The following is a 20,253-nucleotide window of genomic DNA, read 5'->3' as shown; positions in this document are numbered from 1 at the left end:
CTGTTTCTTGGCAGTTCTGCTTTCTCTGTTAGGTGCCCCTTGGCTGCCCAAGCCTCAGGCATGGGCTGCTCTGGAGGGCAGCCAGGAGTCTATGTGTTGGGAGGTTCCAAGGACAGGGAGCTGAAAGATGTGTAATATGGGGAGGTGGCATAGAGTCTGTGGTGGGGCTGGCCCACAGAGATTTCTTGACTTGCCTAGGGGTGGGGCATCCACATAACATCCCTGGGCCATGGCAGCCTGTAACCAGAGAGGCCCACAAAGCCTGCTCAAATGTCACCACCTCCTGGGAGCTTTCCATGATTCCCTTTGCTACACACTGTGTTTGTAGATAGACCCCTGCCCCTTTCTGACTTGGAGTTTCTGGTTAAATGTAACTTCCTCATGGAAGCCTTCCAGACCCTTAAGGCGGGTCAGCCCCTACCATGCTCCCAACCCCTGCCACTATTACATTCAGGGTCCCATAGCACCCTGGAATGTTTCATCACGCACAGTTCCTTTGTAATTCCCTAGTCAGTGCCTGTCTCTCATTGCACATGTGCTCCATAGAAACCATAGAGCTCTATCTGCCTGGCCCAGCAGGTGCCTGCCACATGGCAGGTGTCCAGTAAGCATCCTTTATGAAGACATGAACGAATCTCTATGGCAGCATCTTAGCACATTGTATTCTAAGTATCTGTTTGCATCCTCTGCCCAACTGTCAGCTCTCATCACGATCGTGCCCACCACAATGCTTGGCAGGTAAGCCACATCTGCAAAATTCTGCGTGAGTAAATTTACTCTTGACTCAGTGAGCTCTGGACACATCAGAAGATAGGCTACCTAAAGAGGCTCTGCCCAGAGGCAGGAAGAAACAATTCCTGCTCCCGCTCACTGACGGTGCTGTGCCACATCTGTGTTGTGAGCTGCACCCATCAGCTCCGTGACAAGTAGCTTTCTAGGTGCTTGCTATGATCCCTCTTTCAAAAAGGAAGCCAAGGCTCAGACAGGTTAAGGAACTCACCCAAGTCACACAGCTAGGCAATGGCAAAGACCCTAAATTCAGGTATAGTTCATTCTAAGCCTATGTCTTAGCTCTAAACACTTCTGTAAACCTTGAGGGCAGTTTTTTCCCCTAAGTCTTCCACACAGTGCTGAGGTCACCTGCCAGCATGGGTGGTACCCTCTAGCCCAGAGTGTGGGACTGGCCTGAAAGTTCCCTGAGGGCAGAGACAACATTCCTGTGTGATCTTTTTACACTGGGACAATGACTGAGTACCTTCTGACACCTGCAGGGCTCCTATCAGGAAGACATCACACAGCTGCCCGTCTCTGTGCTGCTGCCCATGACCTGGGTCACTACCTCGAGAAGCTTCTCTCTTTGAAGACCATTCTCAGGCATACTGGAAGCCCTTCCCCAGGGCTGTCTGCTGGAGGCAAGTGTGTTCTCTGTAAGACCTCTAATTGGGCTGGAAAGGGCCTCCAGAGGACAAAGCCACCCAATTGCCATTGTTTCTCTCTGAGTGTGCTGCCCCTCCCCCATCACCAGGCAAGTGTGCACCTGAATGGACAGGCTTACATCCTATCCTTTTCCAACCCACGCTGAAGACAGGGGCAGACAGGTAAGACCCCTCTCCTCCATCCCATCCTTGATGCTCCATGCCCCTCTGCATAGGACACAAGCCTCATAGTCTGGTCTTGTCTCCTCCTTCTCGCTTTATTTCCTGGCAGGTATCATATCGTAGCCTTTTGGCTAAGATCATGTGCAATATCTTTTCTTACCAGTTTACTATTTCCTGGCACGTAGAGCTATTTGTACTTCTCCAAACCAGCACACTCCCTTACACTTCTGAGTTCCTGAACCTGCTTTGCCTTTGCGAGGTCTGCCCTACCCAGCTCAGTGGCTTGGAAAACAGATGCTCTCTTTCTCTCCAAAAGAGGGAAAGTGTTCAAGTGTACAAGGGGGCAGAGGGGACAAGTGCTAGATTTCAGGGATGGACAGACTTCTGTTGGAACCTAAGTCTTACTGTGTGTCTTTGGGCTAGTTACTTCATCTCTCTGATCCTTAATCCCCTTTCTGTGCATCAAAGTTAATAATATTTCATACAGTTAATGTGAAGAGTACACGAGCTCCTGAGTATAAACTTCCCAGAATATATTAAGTGCTTAGAAGATGGCAGTTGTGATTTTATTGTCTGAATGCCTTCTAGAGGGTGGCAGACAAGAACATCTTCAAGGGTAGGGCAGGGAGGCATAAAGAAGCACCATGACTACTAATGATACTGCACTGGACATTCCCTGTCTGCAGTCCCCAGATCCACCGAGTACCCTTCTCTGCCATGACCCACCCCCTGCCCGCCTCCCAAGTCTTCAGTGCACTGCATTCCCAGGCTGCCAATGGGAGAGGCTGGTAGGAGCTCAGAGTTTGGGGAGGAGGCAGGAGGAGAAAGGGTTTGAAGTGTTACTTTCCCAGTCCCTCCAGCTCCAACCCAGCAGCCCCTCCTCTCCAGCCCCAGGTTTCAGTGGCTCCAGCCCTTCCCCTTGCCCCTCCAGTCCTAAGAGTAGAAAGAACTTCCCCTGTTGCTAGTCCTTGGAGCCTCAATATCCCTCAGTGTCGCTCCAGCCCTGCACCCCCTCTGGAAGTTGTCTCTTCACTGAAATGCCTTTATTGGAACTATCCGAGATGAACTGTTTCCTGGGGGACCCTGACAGATGCAGGCACTCTGCAAAGGACCTACCCTAAGCCACACTTTCAAAGCCCCAGAAACTGAACTCCCCAGGCGCTGGGCTCAGCAATGCCAGCCTCCATCCCAACATGCCAACCACAGGAGACTGGTCTGGAGGAGATCTTCATGAGGTTCTCAGCTAACCTACAGCTCTCTCTCTTCCCTCCTCCCCCTCTCTACATCCAACATACACATCTCAGGAGTGCCAGTGTCAGCCCCAAGCTCCAGAGCAAAGCATGCCATTGCAGCCTGTAGCTCTTGCCACAAGAGGGATAGACATGTTCTGATTTCAGGGCAGCCAACCCCTAGTGAGGCAGCTGGACAGCACTTCAGAGCACACCCCACATGGAGTCAGTGCCCAGAGGAGAGAGGCGGCTCCCACGAGAATGTCAGCTCTCCAGCCGCCTGCCTCAGGGAGGAAAGGACATTTCACTCATCCATACTGCATAGTCTGGGGCGAAGGCTCTCTGAGCATCTGGTCAGAGGATTTAAGAGCAAGCTCCAAGAAGACAGGAAAACGGGGAAAGGAAGGGATGGTCCTGTGTCTGACCTTCTTGGATTATGTTTCATGCCCTGCAGTGAAAACCCATTTAACTTCTGCGTAACTTAGAAAAGGTTTTAAATAGGCCTGACAAGGAGCCATTCCCTTAGAAGGGACAGGCCATTGGAGAGGAAAGAATGCTGACCTCCTGCATTTCCAATCCTGGGCACCATGCTTTTCTGGGAAATGGGGGGAGGGGACTCTCACCAGCACATACACTGGGGGATTCTTGGAGCACCCAGCTACTGGTTCACAGAAACATCAGATACGTTCACAGGCTGACACTCAACGCAAGCAGATTTCCTCCATGGGGCCAGGCACATCTGGATTTTCAAGTACACAGTAGGCAGTTACCACCTGGTGCTCGGAGTGTGGGCTCTGAGTCAGACCTCCTAAGTTTGAGCCCCAGCCTTTTCCCTTGTTGGTTGGAGACCCTGGACATGTGCTGTTAAATTTATTATTTTGGTCTCAGTTTCCCTATGTAAAGGAAAATGTAAAGGTGGAGCTGTTAACACTACCTATATATCCTGGGGTAGTGGGAAACTTACATGAGCTAAGGTGTGGGGAGAAAACCTCTCACTGAGCCGGGCACACGGCAATATTGAGCGACACTCATAAATGGTCACTGCCAATAATGGCAGTGATATGATAATAAAATACCATCACAGGCAGCATGAGATGAGCCTGTTTAAAGTGGTGTGGGGGGATTAGAAGCAGGGTAAATGGCTGATCTCTCCATCACGAATTTAGACAAATGGGTAGATCAGAATTCAGGAAGAGAACACCTCTGTTGACTGGTTCACGGCTGTTGCAGACTAGGATGGGAGAACCTCTGAAGACCCTCCAGAGTGGGTTTGGAGAATGTGAGACGAGGGGTGGGATCTGAGGGAAGGGTGAGAGGAGTTCCTGGAGGCCAAGGAGCTCCTGAGCACGGAGGCCAGGCCAGACCATGCACCACTCAGCGAGAAGATGGCTTGAACGTGGAAGCTGGAAGGCACCTTGGAGATTATCCAGCCTAGTCTCCCCGGTTTTTAGATGGGAAAAGTAAGAGGGTGCACTTCCAGGCTTTCTGTCTCACATGTGCTTAATGGCAGAGCTGTGCCTGGAAATCAGGTGTCTTAACTCAAGTGCTTTACTTACGCTACCCAGAGACACTACCCACTGTGTCCTGGCCCACCCTCCTTCCAAGCAGAGATGCTCTTTTTACCAAAGGGATGGATCTAGGCAGCTGTGTTTGTACCAAGTGACTTCAGACCCAGGCCACATGCGATTGGTCCAGGGGTAAACACCTGACTCAAGCAGGCCAATCAGATGGGGCCTTGTAAATTAAAGCAACTTTCCATGGGAACTTGAAAGAAAGATTCCTGCTACCTGGTTGGGGTAGAGTGGGTCCCACGACAGGCTGAAAGTCACACAGAAGCCATAGAAACAGAGGTGCAGAGGAAGCCCATCTGCAGTGAGCATGGGGCATGGTAAAGCAGAAAGCAGAGACAAGGGCTCTGAGGGCCTCCCCTGCCCCAGCCTTCACAGAACCCATCTGGCCCTCCCCTCCTGTCCTTGGCTGTGGTCCTGAGACACAGTCCATGCTGTTCTTTCTGTGGGTACCACTTGCTCATTCCAGCCCACATGGGTCTCAGCTCCTTGCAACCTGGTCTGCTCAGGACGCATCCAGCCATGGACAAGGCCTCCTCACTGCATACCTCGCCCCAGGTTCATCCTGCCCCTCGCCTGCTGGGATCTGGCCTTTCACGCTCACAGCTGGGCCACAGAAAGCAAAGCTCATTACTGCTGAAGGCACAAGAGGTAACATGGGGAGAGGAGAGAGGCCTGGATGAATGAATGTCGGCTCTGTCTTCCTTTCAAGTGTCCCCAGGCACTCCTTTTAACATGCAAATCAACTCAGGTCGTTGTGAAGGTCAGCAAGCATGTGGGATGGGAGGGGTAGGTCTGGGAGAGCTTGACCATGGGGCTGACACAATCATCCAGGACAGACCTGGAGAAGAGATGCCCCAGAGAGTCAGCTTCTGCCCGCCTGGAGTCAGGGAAACAGTGGGACAGTGCCTCTATAGTGTCTGGTCTTAGAGTTTGGGGTCTACAGAACCATCTGCCAGGTGGGCCAGGGCCATGAAAAAGTAGGGCCAAATGGCTCATTTCGGCTGGGGGTGGGGAAGCCCCATTCTAGGGCAACTTCTCCCCACATATTCACTGTGGAAAGTGGCTCCGGGTCCACCTCTGTGCTGGAAAGGAGCAGCTGGTCTCCAGAGGAAAGGCTGCACAGGACGTGATTACTCCCGTTCCTGAGACAGGCCTCTTAGCCCACGTCTCTGTCTCAGCTCGGCTTCCAGAGCTCCTTCCTCCACGGCACCCCCTGTCCAGCCCCATCCTCTTCTTCACAGCTTCTGGGACATCTCCTCAAGTGCACTGCCCTTGCCTCCTGGGGGCCGGGGAGTGTGGTGAGGCATAGTCCCCAGCAAATCTCCTGCCCTACCAGACCGTCCCTCTCGGTGAGAGGCCCGCTCCATGCAGGTCACAGACCGGGCAGGCCCCGCACTCTTTCCACTCCCCATTTAAGCTCCGCATCACTCCTGATGGACGTGCTGTAAACGGGCCACCCTGTGCAATTCAGAGACAAATAAATCTTTTTGCTACTCCTGGGGTGACAAGGGAATAGACTCTGGCAAAGTTCTACCATTCCAGGGATCTTGTTCGTTAATAGTAATGATAAATAGCTCACTTCTCACATGCAGTGTGAGCCGCGTTACTCTGGGTTTCTACAGAGGTGGCCAGGGGTGCTCACTGGAACGGGTGAGGGGCGCAGGGGCAGCGAGGGAGGAAGAGGGCCAGACAGGCAGCACAGAGGGTGGAAGAAACAGGTGGAGAGAGTGCAAACAAAGAGGAAGGGAGAGAAGGGGGAAGGCGGAAGGAAGACCAAGGGGGATGTGAAAGGGGCAGAACTGGGGGCCAAAGCAGACTGGGGATGCGGGGGAGAGAGTTTGTGAGAGCAGACAGAGGGAAGAAAGTTGGGAAGAAAGGAAAGGAAAACTTTAAGGAGCAAAAGAGAGATTCTAGAGGGAAAGTTGTGAACAAAAGACAAGAAGTAAAAAAAAATTCAGAGCAGCACGAGAAAGACCAGAGAGAGAAATAAGCCTGCCATACCCTCTCATCTTCATGGTGCACCCTCCTCCCCGCCCGTGAGATTTATTCTCAGTCCTGGACCAAACCTCGAAACAAGCCCAACCGTTTCCATTGTAGGTGCCATCTCTAAAGGCGTTATTAATATTTATGGAATGCTTGCTAGATGCTGCCACAGTCTTTAATATCTTATTATAAAGCCTGTTATAAAATGCATTAGTAATAAATTCTTGACAGATGGAGTTCTGACAAGGTGCCAGTGCCTTGGTGAACAGACCCTCCTGGACTGAGCTTGTGGCTCAGAGGCTGGGCTGCTGGTCCCTGAGGAGGGGACTCAACCCTTCACCTGTCAGCATTGTTACAAATTTTATCTCATTACCTCCTTTTCCCAGATGGGGAAATGGAACCTCAGAGAAATGAAGCTACTGGCCCAAAGTCACACAGCTTTAACTGATGAGTAGGATTTTAAACCAGGTCACCTCTGTGTCCCCAGACCTTGGGAACCCTGGAGATGAGGGTAGAGAGTGAGCTCAGGGCTCCTGCTCAAGCAGAACTGGTTCATTTTCTCTATAGAAGGGCTGGGGATGACATGCCCGAAGATGGTAGATTCAAGTTGTCTGGGTTAGGGAAGAGAGCGTTGGTAGAGAGTTTTAGCCCAAAAAGAATTTCAGAAGAAAGAAGGGTCTCAAAATTTGAACACTTTCACTGGAGAGAAGGAAATGGGCTCCCACTGTGACTAGAATAATTAAAGTTATAAGTAAAGACATTTCTGATGGGGGTGGCAGGGGTAGGTGGTGCCAGGCAAAGTGGAGGTGCCCATGTCTTGGTCTCCACTGATGCCAAAGAGGTGCTTTTTTTCACTTATGACTCTGGAGCCGGGGCCTACTGGGGAGCTTGGGGATGGTATGAAGTTTGGGAGGCTTTTGGCATTCCAGCTTATAGGGGAGAAAAAATGAGGTCTGTGGGAGATATGGGCTGTATTTCTTTCTCAAACAAGCAAGAAGGCCTGTGTGGGCACCAGATGAGAGCAAGGTCTAAGAAAAGAACTGGTGCAAGGAGGAGAACCAGGAGAGGCGGGTGCCCACTGGGCCTCCGTGGATATTTCAGGTGCCCTCATTCTGGTCAGGGAGAGGGCACATGGTGTGTACAAACACCCACACATGTTCCCATACCCACACACGTGCACACACGCTCCAGCACCTCCCTCTGCAGAGGAGGCTGGAAGAGATCAGTTACAACATCTCTTCTGTCAACCAGTGTCTGTTCTCTCTCAGACGATGTGCACTGGACTCTAAAAGGTGTTAGATCTGCCCTGAGGGCCAGGATTACTGTCAGGTGGAGGTGCCAGCTCTGTGGGCAGAATGAGCCTCAAAGGGCTGGGCCCCAAGCCCCGCATACCCTAATGTGGCTCAAGCACTTTCTCTGGACTGAGCTGGACTCCTCAGCTGTTCCATTCTCCATGGAGCAAGCTCAGTGCTCTCCTATCTCCAAGAGCCTGCTCCTTTCTCAGCCTCTGGCTCCATACTGTCTATTCTGAATCCTGGAAAGACCTGCATCAAAGTGCTTACCTAACTTCCATCCCCAGTGGATGAATCTAACATGAATCCCCGAGTTCTGCCAGTGTCTTCACCTGCCGGATGTGCCCCTCTCTCTGGCCTCCCACTCCTCACCAATCACCAGGCTCTGTCAAGTCTTCCTTCAACATTCCTCACATCCTCCCCCTCTCTCTGTGATTCACCTTAGCCACCTCTGAAGCCCTAGCACTGTCACTGGCACATAGAAGGCATTCAATAAATGTTTTAACAAAATCAGGCCTTGCTGTTAAAGACAGCAGATTGAACATACCCACTGATTTCTGTTTCTGTCCCAACCCCTCACCAAAATGACAATATGGAAGTCTAAAATGCATACATCCATAAGCGCAAAAAGAACAGGAAAGGAGGTGACAATGGATGATCGGTGTCAACAAAATCCTGGAAACAGACGCAACTGGAAACTGCCTTAGGAGAGAAGGGAAAGCTGAAACTTTGGCTAGCATCTTAGAATCTCAGGAAAGCTCAGGAAGTGGACACAAAGTGATGCTCAAAACAGGAAGACTGGCTGCAAATCTTTAAGAAGAGTGGTAAGACCCCCAGATGCCTTCCCCAGCTCTTGCAGAAGATAAGGGGTTTGCGTTCTGGAGGGGCTGAGGTAGTCAGGCTCTGGACTCAGACTGGGAGCTGGAAGAGGCACTGAAAACTGGGAGGTTAAGTGAAAAGCGGCATCTCCCCTCATTCCCATCTCCAGTCAGGCCTCTTATAATCATTCGGCCTTGTGAAGGCTGACAGCCAGCAAGAGATAGGGAAAACTGGCCCAAGAGAAAAAATATTAACATGTTGAATACCCCCAAACACATACAAATCCAAGTCCTCACCTAATTATCAAGTCCACTGGTTAATACGCAGCACCCTCCTTCCTGCACTGTGCTTACTCACTCAGTCATGTCTGATTCTTTGTGATCCCATGGACTGTAACCTGCCAGGTTCCTCTGTCCATGGGATTTCCCAGGAAAGAGTACTGGAGTGGGTAGCCATTCCCTTCTCCAGGGGATCTTCCCAACCCAGTGATGGAACCCAGGTCTCCCACATTGCAGGCAGATTCTTTATCATCTGAGCCACCAGGGAAGCCCAAGAATACTGGAGTGGGTAGCCTATCTTTTCTCCAGGGAATCTTCCTGACCCAGGAAACAAACCAGAGTCTCTGCATTACAGGCAGATTCTTTACCTGCTGAGCTTCCGGGGAAGCCCATCCTCCTTTCTACCCTGTCCTAATAGGCCTAGTGAGCTTCCAGGCAGGTAAATGTGAACTCACTCTTAAATAGGAACAGACAACTAAAGGTCACTAAACATTTGAGAAGAGCTTCTAATGTGAAAGACAGAGAGGAAAATAGTAAAAAAGGAGTAACAACAATACATATCTTTAACATGTTTAAGGAGGCAAGTCAATCCTAAAGGAAATCAGTCCTGAATATTCATTAGAAGGACTGATGCTGAAGCTCCAATACTTTGGCCACCTGATGTGAAGAACTGACTCATTGGAAAAAGACTCCGATGCTGGGAAGGATTGAAGGCAGGAGAAGGGGACGACAGAGGACAGGATGGTTAGATGGCATCACCAACTCGAAGGACATGAGTTTGAGCAAGCTCTGGTAGTCGGCGATGGATAGAGAAGCCTGGAGTGCTGCAGTCCACAGGGTTGCAATAAGTTGGACACGACTGAGTGACTGACCTGAACTGAGAGAGATAACATAAGACAGCATCTTTGAAATAATCTTTCAAGAAGAAGAAAGAACTAGTAGATAGTAAAAGCTCAACAGAAGAGCTGGAAGATAAAAAGAAATTTCTCCAAAACTAGGACAAAACTTAAAGAGACTTAAACAGGGGAGGAAAGTAAGAAAATTAGAGTAGTTTAGAAAATTCAACTCCCAACTAACAGGGATTCCAGAGAGAAAACAGAGCAAATAAAGGGGAGGAAATTATCCAAAAAGTAAAATAAGAAAACTCCCCAAACTGAAGAACATGCTTCCAAAGGGAAAGAAGCACTATCTGTTCAGAAGAAAGTTCCACACTGAAGCATAAAACGATGAAATTTCAAAACACTGAGTATTTAAACAAAAACATCCTAGAGACTTTCAAAGAGAAAACAAAAGGCCACAATCAAAGGGTCAAAAATCAAAATGGCACCAAAGTTCTTAATAGCCAGAACACAAAGGAAAAATGACTTCACAATATGAGGAAAACTACTTTTATTCTAGAGTTCTATACCCAGCCAAACTATCAACACACATGCATGCAAAATAAACACATTTTTCAAAACAAAATTTCAAGAAATTCCCCATGAATTCTTGTTCATGAAATTAATGAAGGGTGTATTCTATGAAAATGAAGGCAGAAACTGAGATAGAAGATAGTAGGGAACCCATGTAACAGGAGATGGAATGCAGGAGAGAAACAAAAATGGACTTTTAGTGACTTCCTTACCTCCCTTATGCATACCCTACATCAGGCCCCTTTAGTCATTCAGCCTCCAGAATAGCAAGCAAGCCAGAGCATACCCAGTCCAGACTGGAGCAGGAGAATCAATGCTCCAGGGAGACTGTTGCCAAGAAAAACATAAACTGCATTTAAAAATCAATATAGTTTTAATACATGGAGAGGTGGTATTCAATTATGTCAGAATATTTAGGGGTGAACAAGTGATAGGTTTATAGATCACTAAGCAAGCAAACAAAATGAGGTAATTATTAATTCTACAGAAAGCAAAAGAAGGGATATAATTACACTGGAAGTATAATGACAGTACGGTACACTATGTGGCTCAGCTGTGAATAATATTTACATAATTATAATGCTGCACACACTAAAGGTTGTGTGAGCTAAAAGGAGGAATATAATTATGTTAGGAGGATGGGCAGAGCACATTAAGAGTGGTGTGTGTATGTGTGTGTAGCAAAGATGAGGTAAAGGGTGGTGTAGAAGTTCAATTCTCATCCTTCACAGCTGAAAGTCGACAGATAATGTCTAAAACTAAAAAAATGTATAAGCATGCGATTTGGAAATAAGGTAACTATCAGTAGCCATCAGAAATTGAATGAGGTTATCTCAGAGTGGGAATCAGGAATGGGGAAAGGATGAGGCAGGGCACTGCTATTTTTATTATAAGCCTAGCTTTACTATTTGACTTTTAAACTCATGCAGATATGACTGATAACATTAATATAAAAATTGAGAAAACCTCCCTATGGCTGAACCACTGCAGTGGCCTCCCCTCTTTCAGCTCTGCTCCTGTAACTAATCTTGGAGAGTTACTGCCCTAAAGCACGGACCCTTCATCTTATTTTTCTCCTCAAACACCATCACTGGCTCCTCTTTCCTGTCCAAGGCAAGTTCCTGCTGCACTTGAATGTCATCATAGTCTGGTCAAAGCTTCCCTTTCCAAACTCATCTTTCATTTTTGTCCTACTGAGACCCTCTGCTTCGGTCAGACTGGTGTACACAGCAGCCCCCAGAATGCTGGCCCACTCTGCTCGAGGTACTTGTGCCCTCTCCACACACATTCCTGCTGATAGTTCTCCTAGGGAACAGACATCACCAACCAGCACGGGGGACCAAGGCTCTCTCCCTTCCCCGAAGTGGCCTGGCTGCCTGGGCTTCCTAGGTACACAAGCCCAGGCTGGGATTGAGACACTGTCTTCTGCCCACACTCCTAGGCCCTGCTTTACAGAGATGCTGGACATGCCTGACTGGAAGAAGCTCATCAGAGGAACATCTGAGGTCTCCCTTCTTTCTTCTCAGAAATTTGGTTTTCAAAGCCAGGTAGGATACCCAAGTATGAAATGGCCCCAGCTATCTGTTTATTCAGAGATTAAGGAGATCCAGGTAGTTTTTCTCACTCCCCCTGCTACTGAGCACCCCAGCCCAGGGACCTTCCGGCAGAATGAGTAACAGAAGAGTTTCAAGATCCACTCCATCCCTGTGTGCCACTTCCATGCAGCACCCACACTCCAGGGCTGTCCCTGCACCTGCCTTCCTACAGCCACTCTCTCCCCGCTCTCACCTGCAAACCTGCAGGAGCTGAGGGAGGGGGCATGCTGCAGCACAGGGCGTGATACCTCATGGACAGTGCATGGCTGCAGAGCGACCCAGCAGCTGGCTGCAGGACCCATGCAGGGAGAAGGGGACAGGAAGGGCCGTGGCAGTGAGGCAGCCCCTGTGCCCATGCTGGCTCCAGTCTCCATGACATGCTGCTTTCCACACCAGCAGTTCAACACCCCCTCCCTCAGGGCTGTGATCCCACCTCCCTCTCTAGGGCATGGCAGGAGTAACAGGAATCAGAGTGGAGGCAGGAATCCAGACCTTGGCTGTTCACTTTTACCATCTCACCCTTCCCCAACTTGAGAGTGTCGCCCAGTGGACTCCTGGGAGCCTTCCCTGCTCCCTCCCACAACAGGAACTTGGAAACTGGCTTCTGGAGGCAGGAAAGGATCCATTCAATGACGATTACCCGCCCCCACCCCCACCCCCCGTGCACATTGGCCTGATTGGGAAAAAAGAAATCAGAAACAACTGTCCTGAAACTCTGGGTCACATTCCAGCTTTCCAATAACAATCTATATGACTTCCTTCTCTGTTGCTACAGGGCATCCATGCAAACATCAAATGCCTCAGTTTTCCCATACAGGAAATGGGTACAACAGTCCCTGCCCTGCCCTTCCACACAGAGCTGTGAAGGCAATACAATGCTTCACTTTGAAAAGTCAAAGGTCAAAACAAAATCTTTATAACTTTCTGCAGAAGGAGAAAATTCTAAGACAAAAAATTAGGGAAAGCTACAATGAGACCTATAGAAGAGTCCTCTCTAGAAAGCTACCCTGGAGTTCCAGAACCAGGGTCATCTGGGTGCCGGGACACTGTCCCTGAGCCTAGGGCTGCAGCAGGCTGAGTTCAGGACAGAAACAGGCTGTGCCTAAGGCATGAGGTGGCTGGTCATGAGACTTGGTAGATTCTGGAAAGTGGCAACTGATAGAGAATGGAGTCTCCTGGGATTTTTTAAAAACAAGAAAGGCCTTCCAGGGGTCTAGGGTAATAACTCACACCTACTGAGGACTTCCTATGGTGAGGCCCTGTTGTAAGCACTTCCCATGCACTATCTTGTATAATCCTCTTGGCAGCTTGTGAGACAGACATCATTACTATCCCCATTTTCCAGAAGTCCAAGGTCATGTATACTAAGCAGGTACTCTGGGACTTGCACTCAGGCAGGCTGTGCCAGAGCCCAGGCTCTTCAGCACCGTGCTATACTATTCTCAGTGCTGAGTAAGCAAATGTATTAGGTCCAGGAGGCAGGGGGATGGCCAAGATGACCTTGAGAAACTTGGATCCTCTCATTCATGTTAAATGCCAGGAGGGCCTACTAAGGATGTTTAAAGGGGTTGCCACAGAATGACTTAGGCCATGCAGAGGTTCCAGGCTCAGGACTTTAGAGGTGCCAGGTGCCACCAGGAAGATGCTGGAAGGGGAGGAGTCAGTTACCAGGAGCTGTCAGGTTCTTTCATCCATCAATCCCAAAAACGTATGTGGAGCAACACAGTAGAAGACTACACTGCCTCTATGCACATTCCTTATCCTTCCAACAGGAAAATGGCTACAAGCAATTACAAGTGGTTATTTGTGGGGAAGAACGATATGATAAAGGAGGCTTTGAGGAGCAAGAGCAAAAGGTAAGGGGCTCTATGACTCACAGCTCTACCCTTTATTTGCTGTGTGACTTTACAGAAGTTAGGCAACCTCTCTGAGCCTCAGTTTCCTTATAGATGGGCATAATAAGAAAACCCACCCCATGGGATTATTGTGAGGCTTATGGGAGATAACACACAATAAATGCTTAGTGCATAATGGATGCTCCACCAATCTTAGGCTGTATCATAATGTTATTATCTCATGGAGCAGATGTAAGGGTCTATAAGCTGTAAAGCACTTAGTGAATGTTACTTCTCGGGGAAAGTTCTGAAAGGGCAGGGGATGCCTCTAAAGGCTGAGGTCCTTGCTCTGCTTTCAGCAGAGGTAATAGTCCAGGATGAGAGTCGGGGTGGGGGTCCTCCCTATGGCACACACCCCCATCTCTGTACTAATGGAGCCCACTCTGGGTTGTGCGAGGCTTCCAATGCTGCCCTGAGCTCTCTGTGCACAGCTCCATGGCTCACAAATGGGGTTCCATCTTCCAGCCCCAGATTCCTTCCCTGCATGATGATGAATCATGTTAAACAAAATGAATATGCAAATCTCCTTGGGGCGGGCCCTACATCTATGGAAGCTGAGGCTAATAAATGGATTCTGAATAAGAAGACAGCTCAAGCAATGCAACTTCTGCTCATCTCTCCACCCCCGCCCCTTGGGCTCCACCCTCCAGTTGGGGGTGCACTCTGAAGGGCTGGGTGAAGGAGGCAGCAGAGGCCCCGGCAGGCAGCAGGTGTGGTCTAGGCCTGGTGAGGGTTTTGCCTCTCCGATCTCCGCCCTGTGGCCACTGCTGCTGGCCCTTCAGGCGGTGTGATGTGATAAGTGGAACCTGTCACTCGGTGCCTGGGGGCTTAAAGGCTGACAGGCTGAGGGAGGCTGCATACCTGGCTGCAGGGGCGCTGAGGATGGTGAGGGCTGGAGAGAGGAGGCTTGAGGGCCCGGGGCGCAGGACCCAGGCGGGGAGAGTGCAGTTACAGGAACTCACTGGGTCATGGGACCTTGGGAAAAGGTTTAAGCTTTGTTAAGTGTAGAGAGACTGGGGATATCATGGCTGCAGAGGACTTTAGAAAGCACCTCATCCAGCAGTTTACTCCCCTGGCTGTGTTAGAAAACGTGGGGAGCTTTTAAACTTTATCAATGCTGCAGCCCACCCCAGCCTCTGTGTCTTTTAAGTTCCCAGAGGAACGCCCACGTACAGCCTAGGGTGAAAAGCACTGCCCTAACCAGTCACCCTGCTCTGTAGATGAGAAAGTTGAGATGCAGAGCGGAGGGACTGATGGAGGTCACACAGATGGCGGTGGTGGCAGACACCCACCACAGTGCTTCCTCCCCGATCTTCCGCTCCCTTGTCCGGGCAAGGGTGGGGGTGACTCCCTCAACACTCATCACTCTTTTTTTTAATTAATTTATTTTAATTGGAAGCTAATTACTTTACAAGATTGTGGTGGTTTCTGCCATATATCGACGTGAATCAGTCACGCGTGTACATGTGTTCCCCCCATCCTGAATCCCCTCCCACCTCCTTCCCCACCCCATCCCTCTGGGTTGTCCCAGAGCACCAACGTTGAGTACCCTGCTTCATGCATCGAACTTGTACTGGTCACCTATTTTACATATGGTAATATACATGTTTCAATGCTATTCTCTCAAATCATCCCACATTCGCCTTCTCTCACATAGTCCAAAAGTCTGTACTTTACATCTATGTCTCTTTTGCTGTCTTGCATATAGGGTCATTGTTACTGTCTTTCTAAATTCCATATATATGCATTAAAATACTGTATTGATGCTTCTCTTTCTGACTTACTTCACTCTGTATAATAGGCTCCAGTTTCATCCACCTCATTAGAACTGACTCAAATGCATTCCTTTATATTAGATCAGATCAGATCAGTTGCTCAGTCATGTCCGACTCTTTGCGACCCCATGAATCGCAGCACGCCAGGCCTCCCTGTCCATCACCAACTCCCGGAGTTCACTCAGACTCATGTCCATCGAGTCAGTGATGCCATCCAGCCATCTCATCCTCTGTTGTCCCCTTCTCCTCTTGCCCCCAATCCGTCCCAGCACAGAGTCTTTTCCAATGAGTCAACTCTTCGCATGAGGTGGCCAAAGTACTGGAGTTTCAGCTTCAGCATCATTCCTTCCAAAGAAATCCCAGGGCTGATCTCCTTTAGAATGGACTGGTTGGATCTCCTTGCAGTCCAAGGGACTCGCAAGAGTCTTCTCCAACACCACAGTTCAAAAGCATCAATTCTTCGGCGCTCAGCCTTCTTCACAGTCCAACTCTCACATCCATACATGACCACAGGAAAAACCATAGCCTTGACTAGACGAACCTTTGTTGGCAAAGTAATGTCTCTGCTTTTGAATATGCTATCTAGGTTGGTCATAACTGTCCTTCCAAGGAGTAAGCATCTTTTAATTTCATGTTCCTTTTTATAGCTGAGTAATATTCCATTGTGTATATGTACCATAGCTTCCTTATCTATTCATCTGCTGATGGACATCTAGGTTGCTTCCATGTCCTAGCTATTATAAACAGTGCTGCGATGAACATTGGGGTACACCTGTCTCTTTCAATTCTGGTTTCCTTGGTGTGTATGCCCAGCAGTGGGATTGCTGGGTTGTATGGCGGTTCTATTTCCAGTTTTTTAAGGAATCTCCACACTGTTCTCCATAGAGGCTGCACTAGTTTGCATTCCCACCAACAGTGTAGGAGTGTTCCCTTTTCTCCGCGCCCTTTCCAGCATTTATTGTTTGTAGACTTTTTGATGGCAGCTGTTATGACTGGTGTGAGAAGGTACCTCATTGTGGTTTTGATTTGCATTTCTCTGATAATGAGTGTGAACATCTATCACTCTTACCCTTCAAGTACAAGGAGCACTGGGCCAGGGGACAGAAGAGCTAAAATCAATGTGGTTCCGTGGGACCCTGGGCAAGTTACAGACTCTTTGGCCTTCAAGTCCTCATTCGTCAAGTGAGAGAGTTGAAGCCCATTCTCTCCACATTCCCTTCCCGCTCTACAAGGGTATGACTGTAAGTCCTTCCTGAAATCGAATCCAAGGCTCTCCTGCTACAAAGCCAGTCTCTTTACTTGAGGCTATCTTCAGAAGATATAAAGGCAGCGTGCACTGAGCCAAAAGTAATAAAGGCATGTGCCTCTCCCTGTCCTTCTTTTTCAGTGTGTTGCTCTCTACTGAGACATATTACCCTCTCACGTGCACAGAACGCAGGTTAAAAAGCCACACCACTGGTGGTAGGTGTTCGGGCACTAGTACTGCAGAGCACAGACCCTGAGTGTGGGCAACAGTGAATGAGGAACATTCATTCCGGGAAGAGCAAAGGGCACCTTGGGGGCTCTCTCTCTCTCACTAGCTCTCAAACGGTCCCGAAAGGACAGGGAGATACTAAGACACTGCAACCAACCCAGATGTCTGTCCTGCCCCCTCTTCCACTTCTGTGTGATGTTGGGAAAGTACTAAGACTCTTGGAGCCTCAGTTTCCTCATCTAGAAAATGGAGATAAAAATACCTTTCTCCTGGATTTGTGAGTCCTGGATGAAGTAATGCTTACGCAACACTCAGCCCAGTGCCTGGCCCATCGTAACAGTGGCAGCAACAGCTCCCATCAGTCTGACGAGTCTCTCTATAACCAGGTAACGGCAGTCTCCCATTCTCCTGCTTTGGTGGGGGTGACTCAGGGAGACCCACTCGTCCAAGCAACACACCTGGGGAGCGGGAGGGGGCCCTGCTCTGTTGTCCTTGAGAACTTTCCCATGGTAGGGGTCCTGAGGCTTTAAAGGCTGGGGTGGCGTGAAGCATCTGTTCCTAAGGCTCTGGGGAGAGGGTCCCTTCAAGGGGATTGTGGGAAAAACAGGGCAAGGAGCCCAACTCTGTGGTCTACTGTGCCCGGTAGACTGAGGACCACCACCACTGGCCTCAGGGACAGGCAAGAGTCTTGGCTCACAAAGACCACCAGACTGACCGCAAGACAAGATAGAGACCCAGAGTCCCAGATGCACCCTGCTTGAAGGTGTTTCTAGGACAGCATGGTCTCATCTGTTAAGACCAGACTCGACAAGAAACAAACCAGCCTCCCCTTTCCTAACAGAACCCAGAGAAGGTGCTTCTACATGTGTCCTGGATGATTCAACTCAATGACCAATTGGGTCAGCAAGTTCCCAGGGTCTCCCCATGCCACTCCTGGAGTGAAGAACTGTGGAGGCCAGTTTCTACCAAGAAACCGACTCTCCCCCAGCCCTCCTCCTCCTGGCCCCAGGGTGCCCAGTGAAGCCAGCTCTGAGGGCTACTGGCCTTCCCCTAGGAAGTGGGAGAGACCATGGGTAGGAATTGCAAATGACTTTCATTAAGCAGGGTGCTAATACCATGAATTACAAATGAAACCCAGATGAAGAGGACCCTGGCAGCCTTACCTCCGTTTGATATTAATTGGGCGACACTTTGTTTTAATGGTACATTAATTAATGCGGAATTTCGACGGAAGTCCGCGTGACACTCACATTAATACAAATGAATTCATTACCATCGGTGTTATTACAAGAAATGACAAATAAATCTGTAACAGTGGGACCCTTCAAATAATAATCACGAATCATTAGGTTTGCCACTCGTTTGTACTGTAGCTTGCAAATATGCGAGTATGTTTGCTGCTGCGAATGTGCCTCTGCCTTTTGGTGGGGGAGGCAGCCCGTGGCCAAGGAAGGGGAAGCCTCTTCTAGACTTTGCTACACCTGCTTTTGCTCCCTTTTCCCCTCACCTCGACCCCTAGAGAATTCCACATTCTCTCCCCAGAGCCCTTCCCCAGGCTCAGGACCCACATGTCACGACAGTGGGGTTGGCCCCCAAATCCAGCATACCCAGTGTGTGCTCTCTGGCCCTGAGGATGGGATGGTGGGGAAGAAACAACAGCAAGAGGACCCTGGAGGCAGAGCCTGGCTTAATGAGGGTTGAAGGGGTGCAGCTATGGCCACCATTTGTTCTGCAGAGGTTCCCCCAGTCCGACTGGTCTTAATGTTTCAGGGAGAGAGTTCAGGTGTTCATTGACCAGCACTGTACTAGGAGTTTTATCCACTTTCTCCTTTTCAGTGCTCACCATGGTCCTGGAGGCTGCATCCCATTGTAAAGGGCAGGAAACAGGTTTAGACAGTTTGAGCAAGGAGGGGCCAAGTGTGGGACTCAACTCTGCCCGACTGCAAAGCGCCCAGTGCACCAGCTCTTTCCAGAGAGAAGACGCCATCCACCTAGTAAGGGTTAGCCTCCAGACAAAGGCAAAGTACAGCCTGGATGAACCTAACAGGTTGGACCCGACTCTCCAGCCCACTGCTCAGGGCTTCATGTTGTAATCTCCCAGGTCTTCCAAGAGTAAGAGAGAGGCCTTCAACAAGTCGGGTCTATAGCTATCACTCGCTTTGTCTCCCACAACCTCTCAGTCCTCTGAAGTTGAGACGAAGACCATTTTTGCTCCTAAACGGCAGTAATTGAGGCCCCAGGAAACCACACTGGAACAAAGTGTCAGATCAGCCTGGGTGACTCAGGCAGGTTCTAAAGATCTGCCAGCAGCTGGCACTCAGGCTGCCTCTTCTCCTCTCTGGACTCAGGGCAGACAGTGCCAAACGATCGCAGAGCTCTTCCTCGGTTTCGGCTGCAGGATTCCCAACCCAGTGCTCTAAGTAGCTTCTATCAATGGATTGAAGTTGACGCATGACTTGAAAGCTGTGTGCTATCCCTGTTTTAGAACATCTTTCCCTGGAGAATTTAAAAATATAATCCAGTCTCCTCTGACAGGGATGCCCAAGAGCAGTTCAGCTCAGTGGCCAAGAGACTGGTTACGTGGCCTCCTGCGGTCCCTCTAACCCAGGGAGCCTAGAGCTTGATGAATCAGTTGCTTCCTCCCCTCCTAAATGAATCAATCGATCTGTTTTATTTCCACAAACAACAGCTTTCTGACCTTTGGCTATCATGAAACAGCATGGAAGTCAAATCCAATTCTTTCTTCCCTCGAGTATTCACTAATGTGGCCAAACTCAGTGAGCTCTTGCTCTATGACCTGCCCTCTGCCCTGGCTCCTGGAGTCCCAGTTCTCAGAGGTTAATGCCACTTGACTATCAGATGCTGTTTCAGAGGCTAGATCCTGGCTGACTAGCAATGGGCCATGGCTGGGAGTTTGGGGCGCCTCCAGCCCCCTCTCCCACTCATGTTCTCCCCCATTCACACTGGTACTGAATGAACCAATTAATCACCTAAGATTGTTAACGGTACTAATTACGCTTGCTCTTGAAACTTGTGGAATAATTATTTACTGTCTCTGCCTCACAAGCTATCAATTATGGTGATTGCAGGCAGGCTGTCACTTCTTTCAAGCTAACTTAGAGCTGGTTTCTCAAGGAGAACTCTCACAGGACTTTGTCTGAGCTTAAGCTACATCCAATAGATATGGCAAAGCCTGTGGCCTCGTCAGGCCTTGCAATCTAACAAGAGGCAGCTCAATATGGATCTTAAATGAAGTATTTTATTTTATGAAAGTAGTTCCCTTGTTCCCCTAAAGGACAAAATGAAAACCACTAAGTACTACCTTGGGAATT

General features: G+C 49.3%; 1 protein-coding gene across 4 annotated transcripts in view; it reads right to left on the bottom strand.

Moving 5' to 3' along the window:
* CDH23 (cadherin related 23) overlaps window positions 1-20,253 on the bottom strand; it is a 435,990-nt gene that overhangs the window by 264,776 nt on the left and 150,961 nt on the right. The gene's annotated exons all lie outside the window — the stretch shown is intronic.

This window comes from Bubalus kerabau, chromosome 1 (genome assembly GCF_029407905.1).
Source record: "Bubalus kerabau isolate K-KA32 ecotype Philippines breed swamp buffalo chromosome 1, PCC_UOA_SB_1v2, whole genome shotgun sequence".
Classification (NCBI taxonomy): domain Eukaryota; kingdom Metazoa; phylum Chordata; class Mammalia; order Artiodactyla; family Bovidae; genus Bubalus; species Bubalus kerabau.
This window is presented reverse-complemented; position numbering and strand designations above follow the sequence as displayed.